Source organism: Rhodnius prolixus, unplaced genomic scaffold, assembly GCF_049639745.1.
Source record: "Rhodnius prolixus isolate KJV_2025 unplaced genomic scaffold, Rpr scaffold_1, whole genome shotgun sequence".
Taxonomy (NCBI): domain Eukaryota; kingdom Metazoa; phylum Arthropoda; class Insecta; order Hemiptera; family Reduviidae; genus Rhodnius; species Rhodnius prolixus.
Window position 1 is genome coordinate 58,709,527 of NW_027411581.1, and position 12,320 is coordinate 58,721,846.

The 12,320-nt window shown below is 33.4% G+C and overlaps 1 protein-coding gene across 3 annotated transcripts in view; it reads right to left on the minus strand.

The window, feature by feature from the left end:
- The window catches only part of MESR6 (misexpression suppressor of ras 6), a 906,147-nt gene that overhangs the window by 848,703 nt on the left and 45,124 nt on the right, over positions 1 to 12,320 (minus strand). The window lies entirely within an intron of this gene.

The following is a 12,320-nucleotide window of genomic DNA, read 5'->3' on the forward strand; positions in this document are numbered from 1 at the left end:
TGAGATTGCTAGTGCTGTGGGCATCTCGAATGAACGGGTACATAATATTTTGCATCAACCTTTGGACATGACAAAGCTATCCGAAAGATGGGTGCCGCGATTGCTCACGCTTGACCAAAAACGAAATCGTGTGAAGTGTTGCAAGGACGGTTTGCAGTTGTTCCAGAAGAATCCGCAGGACTTTAAGCGTCGTTTCGTCACTGTGGATGAAACATGGATACATCATTACACTCCTGAGACCAAAGAACAATCTAAACAATGGGTTACCAAGGGGGAATCTGCGCCAAAAAAAGGCGAAGACCGTTCCTTCGGCCGGAAAGATTATGGCGACTGTCTTTTGGGATTCGCAAGGAATAATCCTCATCGACTATCTGAAAAAGGGTAAAACTATTACAGGTGCATATTATTCATCGTTATTGGACCGTTTGAAAACCGAGCTGCAAGAAAAAAGCCACAAAAAAGTCCTTTTCCATCACGACAACGCACCAGCTCACACCTCAGCAGTTGTGGTCGCAAAATTAATGGAAATAGGGTTCCAACTCGTTTCACATCCCCCCTATTCTCCAGACTTGGCTCCCTCGGACTACTATTTGTTCCCCAATATGAAGAAATGGCTGGCGGGAAAAAGATTTTATTCAAACGAGGAGGTGATTGCAGAAACGAATGGCTATTTTTCAGACTTGGACAAATCCTATTATTCGGAAGGGATCAACAAACTAGAGCAGCGTTGGACGAAGTGTATAAGCCTAAAAGGAGACTATGTTGAAAAATAAAAAAGGTTTACCCCAAAAAATTAAGTAGTTTTTAATTTTTGCACGGACTTTTCAAACGACCCTCGTATATTAGCATATATTGGAAAGATTCTTGTGCATGACGTATCAATAAATATTCCTTAATTTCAAGAATTCCCTTTTAGACATCCCCCAAATATAAATTTGAAAAAAAAACGGAAACGAAAAATACTGAAAGAGCAAACAAAAAAATAAAAGAAATGATCAATACAACAAAACGGAACTGACATCTATAGAACTGACTAGAAACCAATTATAAAAATTCGATGTCGCCTTTTTTGGACCAACTTTCGGCTTTAAACTAAAAGAGAATTAACCTTATCTATTGTTATAGACAATGTGAATAGAAACAATCAAGCACATGATCGTTAATCACGTGTAATGACCGAATACTGATACCGTGACGTAGTATATAGTCTCCATGAAAATAACAATTAATTTTTGTTTTGAGCTTTTGTTTTTTGGGGGAAAAAAAATTAATTTTTTTTTTGTCTTTATAAAGAAGACCGACGGTAGCGCTAGTGATGCGGGCTATATATAATATACAGATCCTCCCGCCTTACCGCCGAAAACGATCCAGATAAATGGATATAGAAAAGTGATGAATGGGAAATTACCGTTTGTACAGAGAAACTGGTACACAATAAAACTGACAAATCGTTCGCTTTCTTTCTTTTTGATGATTTATTTTTTTTAATTTTGTTTTGTGACTCGTTTTTGGAGGGGGGGAGAGGGAAGTTTGTCGTGCATTTTGTATCCACCATTTCAATGTTTTGTCTTTTAATATTTATCGTTCGTTTTATTATTTGAAAATAATTCGTAAACCAGTTTCCCACCGGTTGATTGCTCTGTTCTTCATTCATTTCCCTAGATTTTATTTTATTTTCCTGACTAAATACAATAAATAATTTACAAATATAATTCAAATCATACGATCCCTTTTTACAAGATCTAACTATTTGGGTAAGATTCAATGTCACTTACAGTACTCGACGACAATTCTCGCGAGTCTGCCTCAGGAGCAGCAAGTTCTACGAGTATACTCTTCAGTTTCTACTCTATGGACCGACCTATACCTAATATACCGGTATTAGCTACTGACGACACAATGTTATAAGCAAAAGACGGCAACACAGACATTAACAAAACTATCACCCGACTTACAGACATCAACTAATCTTAAAACATTAATAAAAACCAAAATAATGGTAATTGATTTCAAACTGATCGAAAAGGTAAGCAAAAATGTTCTCTCTAAGAAGGTGACGAAATGAAGATATAAGATTTCTTTAACAGTAATTGCTTTGATTGATTTGCTGTTAGTAGTAACTTCTTGTAAAGTTGAAGGTGATACACCTTATAGTAGGATTTCTCGATTTGTGATTTTGACTTCAAAACACCAAAGAGAATTAGAAATCAATTCCAAAATACAAAACTTTTAGTCAATTTTAAAACAAGAAAAGGATCAAAAAATATCTCAAAAAAGCTTGGAAAACAATGAAAAATCAAAAGCAACAATTTACAACTTACGAGGGTCGTTTGAAAAGTCCGTGCAAAAATAAAAACTACTTAATTTTTTGGGGTAAACCTTTTTTATTTTTCAACATAGTCTCCTTTTAGGCTTATACACTTCGTCCAACGCTGCTCTAGTTTGTTGATCCCTTCCGAATAATAGGATTTGTCCAAGTCTGAAAAATAGCCATTCGTTTCTGCAATCACCTCCTCGTTTGAATAAAATCTTTTTTCCGCCAGCCATTTCTTCATATTGGGGAACAAATAGTAGTCCGAGGGAGCCAAGTCTGGAGAATAGGGGGGATGTGAAACGAGTTCGAACCCTATTTCCATTAATTTTGCGACCACAACTGCTGAGGTGTGAGCTGGTGCGTTGTCGTGATGGAAAAGGACTTTTTTTGTGGGCCAATCGTGGGCGTTTTTCTTGCAGCTCGGTTTTCAAACGGTCCAATAACGATAAATAATATGCACCTGTAATAGTTTTACCCTTTTCCAGATAGTCGATGAGGATTATTCCTTGCGAATCCCAAAAGACAGTCGCCATAATCTTTCCGGCCGAAGGAACGGTCTTCGCCTTTTTTGGCGCAGATTCCCCCGCAGGAGTGTAGTGATGTATCCATGTTTCATCCTCAGTGACGAAACGACGCTTAAAGATTCTTCTGGAACAGCTGCAAACCGTCCTTGCAACAATTCACACGATTTCGTTTTTGGTCAAGCGTGAGCAATCGCGGCACCCATCTTGCGGATAGCTTTGTCACGTCCAAATGTTGATGCAAAATATTATGTACCCGTTCATTCGAGATGCCCACAGCACTAGCAATCTCACGCACCTTCACTCTTCTGTCATCCATCACCATATCATGGATTTTATCAATGATTTCTGGAGTAGTAACCCTCAACAGGGGCGTCCAGAACGTTCAGCGTCACTTGTGCCCATATGGCCACTCCGAAAATTTTGAAACCACTTATAAACTGTTCTAATCGAAGGTGCAGAGTCACCATAATGTTTATCAAGCTTCTCTTTAGTCTCCTGAGGCGTTTTGCCTTTCATAAAGTAGTGTTTAATCAACACACGAAATTCTTTTTCGTCCATTTTTTGAAAATCACTCGACTTCCTCGATTCAAACGAATGCCAAACACAAAGAAATAGACCGATCTGGCTGAAACTTGGTGTGTGTTCTTCCAAGAGATGCTACTAACTAAACATAACCTCGATACGCGCCAGTAGCGCTATCTCTCTGACTTTGCACGGACTTTTCAAACGACCCTCGTACCTTTGACAAATTTGGATGATAGCTTGTAAACGACTGACCAAACAACTAAAGACATTACTCAAAATAATTCAACTGAACGTCTCTTCGTTCACCAGAAACACACAAATTCATGTAACAGATTTCGTGTTGTATTGAATGTAAACATAGTCTTCTAACAATGTACTCGAATTTTTTACAACCATTACACTTAAAAGAAACTGATATAATTTGGTAACTTGGTTAGCAGTAATTGACTTTTTAGAAGAAGACTAGACTTGACTAGAAGTTACTTCTTCTTATAAAGTGTAAGGTGATGCTTTTGATAAGATTTCTCGACTTATTAACTTTAATACGTCAGAAAGCTTTAGAAAACAATTGCAAAAACAACTTGGGGAAACCAAGAACACTAATTTTGAACCTAAAGCTGATTAAGAAGAATTTAGGTGTCATATCCAAACACAATATTGGGAAACAAAGAATGATAATTTTTAACTAATAGTAGATTAATAGAAAAGATTTAGTAACACATCAAATAAGTTTAAAAATCAATTTAAATACTTTTGGTAGGATTCAAAATTAAAGAATTAACCAACACTGAACGAAGTCAAGACGTAGCACTAATATTAATTTGTAAGTAATAAATAAATGATAACATACTATTTCATGCAAGAATAATAAAAATATAATTGAAATTTAAAATAAGTAATTGATTATAAAGACTTACTGTGTTTAAATAATATAAAAATCCAACAGCATCTCAGTAGATCACCAATCCAAACAGAACTTGACACTTGACACTTTTTAAAATAATTCACAACACTATTCGCACTAAAACTATATATCACGCACTAAGTATAACTTAAACACAATTTATAAAATAGAACTTCACTTTAACACGCACAAATATTCATATAAAAAATGACGATAACAAAGAGACACACGGACGAGTTAAAGATGGCCGCCGGTAACTAGCCAGGCAGATCAGCTGGTTAAGTAAGGTTATCTAAGCAGAGTGATTAAAGCTGTAGTTTGTAATAAAGTAATCATACCAATTTTTTCTTTATTTTCATTGATTTAATCATATCATCTTTGATATTTTAAAGTCGCCTTAAATCGATGAAATAAAATATTTAATTCACTAATTATATTTTATTATTGTAGATTATAAATGAAAAACTGTTGGTCACTCTGCTTAGATAACCTTCCTTTACCAGCTGATCGGCCTGGCCAGTTACCGGCGGCCATCTTCAACTCGTTCGTGTGTCTCGTTTTTATCGTGATTTTTTTTAAGCGAATTTAAGTACGTGTTAAAGTAAAATTCTAATTTATAAATTGTGTTTAAGTTATACTTAGTGCGTGATATACCAGTTTTAGTGCGAATATTGTTGTGAATTCTTTTAAAAAGTGTCAAGTGTCAAGTGCTGTTTGGACTGATGATCTACTGAGATGCTGATGGACTTCTATATACTTCTATCAACACCGTAAGTCTTTATAATCAATTACTTATTTTAAATTTCAATTATATTTTTATTATTCTTGCATGAAGTAGCACGTTATCATTTAATTATTACTTACAAATTAATAGGACTACATTTTGTGTTGACTGATTCTTTAATTTTGAATACTACAAAAAGTATTTTAATTGATTTCTAATCCCTTGTAATGTATTCTTTAATATTTTCTTTTTAATCGACTATAGGTTCGTAAGTTCGAAAGTAATGTATTCTTTGCTTTTTCCCAATTTGTTTTTTTGGAATTGATTTTTAACCTTTTTTAATACATCCTATAATCCTTCCTTTTTAGTATAAAATTCCCATTCTTGGTTCCCCTGGATTGTTTTCTAAGCCTTTTTGATGGATTCATTCATCTTTTCATTATAATAGTCGACTATAGGTTCGAAATTAGTATTCTAGTTTTTCCCAGGTTGTTTTCTTGAATTGATAGCCAATCCTTTTTAATGTTTTTTTTAATTCTTTTCTTTTTAATATTTATAAGTTCTAAATTAGCGTTTTTGTTTCTCAAAAAAGTATTCCAATTTTATTTTTGGTGAACACTTAGACCTTAACTTTTTAATTGATTGTAACCCCAAAATTCCCTCTCTTTGTTTCCCCAAATAGTTTTTTGGAATGGATTTCTATTCTCTTTTAATGTATTATTTAGACTATCCTTTTTAATAGATTATATGTTTAAAATGTTTCCCTAAATTGTATTTTGGTATTAATTTATTCACATTTTTTTATTTATCTTCCTTTTTTTTAATAGACAATAAGTCCTGAATTAACATTCATAATTTCCCTCAAATCGTCTTTTATAATTGATATGTAATCCTTTTTGGTATTCTTTAATCTTTTCTTTTTAATCGACTATAAGGTCGATTAGCGTTTTTGTAAATTAACGGAAGTAGTTGGTGAAAATTAAAGAATCCTAGTAGGTAATTAAGGGATATGCAAATTTTATGCTTAGGCGATGTTTAAGAATTGTAAAATGGAAGTTGTGAGAACGTAAGCTGGAAATACTGAATCATACCTAGTTCATTTGTGCTGGGAAATAATTGTTGTTAAATTAAGTATTGATGAACATATGATTCTAATCATATCGCAAATGATGCTTAAATAAATAAAATCTTAATAGAACTGTTTTAATAGCAGAGAACATGCTACACGCTGGTTATATTTATACTTTTTTTCGTTAGGTTTGCTCAGCTGTGTCGGTGTGTGTGTGGTACAGAATGACTTTAAAGAGTGTATCAGAGTTATAGTTAATATGGTCTTTCATAATGTGAATAGATTTCTGTTTGCATATTTCCAAGATGTCCATAAGTTTTCTTACTTTCCTGTATGTAACAGAGTCATTGTGATGTTGATACTGTCCAGTTGGTGACTGTGTTTTATAAGGAGGTTTGCTAAGTTGTGTTTGTACGAGCGGATGTGTTCTTTGTATCTGTCTTGGATTTTTCTCCCGCTCTGGTCAATAAAGGTACTATCATAGTCTGGACAAACTAGTTTGTAAATATCGCTGTTATCGTAAGGGTTGTTAGTTTCGCAGTTTGTCGTTGGCCCTAAGCGCGGTTTAGAGGCCTAGTTTCTTGGAAAGGTAACATAGTTTGTCTCATTTCCGATGTAAGTAAAAGTCGCGAATATGTTTGGTGGGTTATTGTTTTGGTCTCGGTTTGGGCAATGTTTGTTTGTACTTAGTAATTTATTAATAATGTTGGTGGTATAACTGTTATTTGTGCGAATGTTCTCCCTCACAGTTGGTCAGCACAAGAGGTTTTGTTTTCGATCTGTCAGGTGTCTGAGAGCGACTAGTTTATGTAGAATAGGTTGGTAGTTGGTGTGTATAATAGTGTCAGTGAACGTGGGCTTTCTGAATATTCCGAATTCTAAGTCGGGTGTCATATCCAGGAAGTTAAGAGTTCTGTAGTTCTCATTTTCATGTGTTAGGGCGATGTCTGTTAGTTAAGAAAATAATTTACATATGTCTACATCTAGTTTGAGTATAAGTTAGTAAGTGGTCTACATTAAATGGTCCACATAACGTGCGTAAAATGATGCACCGAATTCTTTCTTCAATTGTGGAACGCACGTTCATGATGCATTAATATTTCAGAAAATTCCAGCCAATGGGTAGTGTGCCATTCCTTAATTTGTCAATAGCAAGGTAAAAGTTATTGTTAAATCTAAAGTAATTTGGTTTGAAGCTAGGTTCGGTTTCGGTTAGAGCTATTAGTTGGTCAATGTACTGTAGTGTGATTTCGGCTTTTAGTTTTTTTTTGTAATAAAGAGTCTCTGACAGGGTAGAAGTGTAAAGGTTTGTAATGTCAAGCGATATGAGGCGTGATGAGAATGTTAGTTCTGTGTCTTTCGATAAATGGATAATGTGTTGTGTATATTTTATAAATAACTTTGGGAACTGTTCTCAGGTTAGGTGCTGTAGGATTCATGGATAAGTATTTGAGTACTCGATAAAGGTAGCTGTTTTTAAAGATGTCTAGATTTGCTGCTGGACTCATGTTGTCAGGTCGTTCTTAAGTTGGGTTTGTCCGTTTTTGTGTATGAAGTCGTTTTGTTAACATAGTCTGAGGTGTTAAAATTACCGCAGAGTTGCCCTTGCCCTCTTAAGTTTATATGAGAGTATTCTTCTTCACTTCCTTCCTTAGGTTATTAGCTGTGCGTAGTTCCTGATTATCTGTTTTGTTCTGTGTCTTCAGTTTTTTAATATTTTTGATAATGTCAGTCGCTAAATGTCCTTGCGCATACTTCTTCAATATTTGATAGTAATGTTACTGTCATTTCTTGTCGATCGTTAGGTGTTGCAATATCTGGGCCTCAAAACCACGTTTAGGAAATAGAATAAGTGAACAAACCGAAACTGACAAACCCTTATGTCAACAGCTGACTTTAAAATATGAGGTAGTACTTATATTGGTTAAAGCGGGAGAAAAGTCAAAGATTGATACCAAGAAAACGTCCGTTCGTACATATACAACAAAACAGACTCCACTTCCGCAAACCACCTAATCAAACAGTCACCAATCGGACATTATCAAGAACACAACGACGCTGCTACATACAGTAAGGATAGAAAGACATATGGACGACTTAGAAAGAATAGAAATATACAAACAGTAAATATACAATGACTGAAATCGGTAATATTCTTTCTTCCTTCCGGAATAGTTATTTATATTGCCTATAAGTTGTATTAAATCTCTCCAGTTGTAAAACAGTTGATCGTCAAAAATAAAACTATTTTTAATAAAATTTAATTTGGTTTACTAATATTTTCTCCGTAGATATTTAATGAACTATCAAACTACACAATAAAATTTTGCCTCAAAAGGAAAATAAAAGACTTTTCTTGCTAAATGTTTTGATTTCTAAACTAATAATGTAAGGCTCAGAAAGTAATAATCAGAAAATGGGCATAAAGGTTATTTTTTTGGGAAGTACGAAAAAACATAAAATTGTGGGTCATGTTTCATGTGTACCTATTATTCCTCTCCATTTTGTAGTTTAATTTTTACAGGGGTGCTATTTAACGATTTTTAAAGATTTAATGATTAATAGTTTGCTACCTCCTATTACGAGTACAATCAAATCTAAATTAAATGGTTGCTACATTTTACTGAACAAATATTTTGTAAATGAAAATAGCCAGATAAAGACTGTGACATCTAATAAATTCTAAAAAATATTAATGAAAATTAATATAGTAAAATTATTTAAATGATATTAAAACTGTCCGGTAGGACAGTTGTATAAGGATTGATCGTCAAAAAGTGCACGAAAAAGCGTAACGTTAAAAAACACCCAACTTTGACAATTTTTTTCTCTTTTTCTATAAAAGATAAAATTCCCAAATTTTCTTTAAAATATAGGGCAAACGCTCCTTTATAACTGTAATTTTTTTGCAACCCCCCAGACCTAATAGATTTCGAGAAAAAAGTCGCCGAAAATGAGCAAAAACGGCATTTTCAGAAATTGTTGTTGTTCTTGTTCTTCTTCTTCTTCTTCTTGTTGTTGTTACCTTTTTTGTAAACTACGTAGCGCCTAAACGCAAGAACCGATTTTCATGAATGAGGTGACATTCGATTCGGAATTTTATGTAGATGTGCCTTTTGGGGGTCTCGACGCTGTACACCGAATTAGAGAGGAGTTAGCCCCCTGTATGTAAGGCCCCCTTCAAAATTATTATTACTAATTACTCTGTAAATCTTAGCCCGATTTTGATAAAATTTGGTAGGATGATAGAGTTAGGGCTCCCCTACGTAACATTAAAGCGGCGATCTGCTCTTACACTAGTTAAGGGGAAGTATAGCAAACGTTTCAAATTATCGACAAGTGAACTGATTTTCATGAATGAAGTGTCATTCGAATCGAAATTTTGTACAGATTTGCACTTTAAAAGTCTCGTCGCTACGCCTTATATGGAGGGGAGTTTGCCCCACCCAAGTAAGGCCGTTTCTAAAACTATTATTACCAATATTTCTATAACGCTTTGTCCGATTTTGATAAAATTTAGCACGAAGAAGTGATTAAAGCTCCTCTACATGGCTGTGAAGTGCCATCATGCTCTTACACCTACTAAGAGGAAGTACTGAAATCGTTAAAATTATCAATGGGTGAAACTATTTACATTAATGAATTGTCGTTCGATTCAAAATCTTTGCCTCTTTGCCTTTTAGGGAGAAGTACTGTAATCGCCCGTTTATTTTTCTTACTCCTCTTAAAAGGAAGGTCTGAAATCGCAGTTTAAATTTGCTTTTTACGTACAAATACCTTCCTATTTTATATAAAAAGGCTTTCTCAAAAAAATTGTTATTGAGGATGGTTTGGGGACCGCAACTATAATCATTCTTTAAAAAGATCTCTCCAGTGGTAGTTACGGTTCCTACTTAACACCTTATCAGGTTATAATGATAGAATTGCTTATTCCAAATTTAAAAAAAACAGTAAAGCAGATATGTAACTTAGCAAAATAGACAAAAATGAAAATCTATCCAAAAGGTACAAAAATCTCCTTAACAAAAACTTACAGTTTAAAAAGTTAAGTATAAGGGTTGATTAAACGCCAAAAGGTACACAAATCAGCAAGTACCCAACATTTCATTCAAGCTTAGTTGATATAATTTAAGTAATTTTGCTGCATTAACTTTTCCTTCACATTTTTTAGAATTTATTAGATGTCACAGACCCTTATGCTGGCCATTTTCATCTACAAAAAATTTGTTCAAGTAGCACTGTAGATTGACTGTAATATCTATTAATCTATAATAATCAAACTATTAATTACAGGTTAAAAAGAAAACGTTATAAAAAATAAAAAAAAATACGAGGCTACAAAATTTAAAAACTTTTTTAAAAAAATGCTTACACCAACATACATCAATGATTTCGATTATTTTATTTTTAATAAAAATCGTCTGTTTAAGTTTATTCTTCGATTAAAGTAATTGTTATTTTATGTAGTAGTCAAACGTTTATAATAATAGGTAATAATTATCTGGCTTTATCGCAAATAATATAGTTTTCTTCAATCACACTCTCAATGTAGCTGTTCTTCTCACAATGTTATATATATGTTATGTAATATAAAATAAATAAGTATTGCATACTTTTAGGACAGCTAATTATTCCAGTATTTTACTGTAAGTAAAATTAAATTACAATTGAGAAATGAATAATTGTTGTTGAATAATCTACTTGGTATTAACTGTGTGTTATTTGTGCTCACGAATATTTCGGTAAGACGAATTCAAGTCTGAAATATTGTTTTAAATCCTCCGTGATTCAAAATTAAACAGTAGCCGACTCTAACTTTGTCTTTTTCTACTTTAACATGCATGTATAAGATGTGACAACTTCAGAATAAAGGGCATATTAAAGATAAATCAGAAGAATAATTTGGAATAGAGTTAAAATAAAGTACCTATTTAAAAACGAAGATATAATATACATTTTATCATAATTATAACCAAATAATATTATGAACGAACTGGCCAGCATAAGGGTCTGTGACATCTAATAAATTCTAAAAAATGTGAAGGAAAAGTTAATGCAGCAAAATTACTTAAATTATATCAACTAAGCTTGAATGAAATGTTGGGTACTTGCTGATTTGTGTACCTTTTGGCGTTTAATCAACCCTTATACTTAACTTTTTAAACTGTAAGTTTTTGTTAAGGAGATCAATGAAGTATTAATGAAATGTTGGGTACTTTTGGCGTTTAAACGACCCTTATGTTTAACTTCTTAAACTGCAAGTTTTTAAGGAGATATTATTTATAATTAGGAATACCGCAAAGAGAGAGAAATTAAGTAATTCTTGGCAGGAGACCGACTGCAGCGAAGAAGTAAGAAAAGTGAAGTTGAAAATAACAAATGTAAAATAAAATAAACTTAAAAAGCTGAACTCAAATTATTCTTGAAAAAGTAAATTGTTTATTGTATTGTAGTTTAAGTATAAGCAACACGGTAGCCGAGCAGTTTTAGGCTAGACCTGCAAAGCTAAGATGTATTGTTGGTTTAGTGGGTTCGCTACTCCGGTCTAAACCTTGTATTTCATTTAATGTTTTATATGAGAAATTTATAGTAAAGTATGTTAGGCAGTTATAGGCTAGACCCGCAATGCTAAGATGTATTGTTGGTTTAGTGGATTCGATTCCCATCTCTAAAAAGTCTTGTATTTTATTTAAAGGTTAAATATGAGAAATTTACAGTAAAGTATGTTAGGTGGTTATAGGCTAGACTCGCAAAGCTAAGATGTAGTTGGTTTAGTGGGTTCGATTCCCCTGGTCTAGTCCTTGGTTTTATTTAATGTTTAATATGAGAAATTTATAGTAAAGTATGCTAGGCAGTTAAAGGCGAGGCCCGCAAAGCAAAGATGTATTGTTGGTTTAGTGGGTTCGATTCCTCGGTCTCAATGATTAATATAATAAATTTATAGTAAAGTATGTTAGGCGGTTATAGGCTAGACCCGCAAAGCTAAGCTGTATTGTTGGTTTAGTGGGTTCGATTCCCCGGTCTAAACCTTGTATTTCATTTAATGGTTAAATATGAGAAATTCATAGTAAAGTATGTTTGTTAATCGTCTTCGTCCACGCTATCTAATTTGGTAGTTTGACGTAAAGCTCGCCTGATACGATTTTACTTTAGTTTTTTTGCTTTTAATGAAATTGATGACCACCGAGTGCAGCACTTTCCACAATTAAATCTACAGAATATTTAGCGGGCAAAAACACGGTATTATCGATCCAAACGCA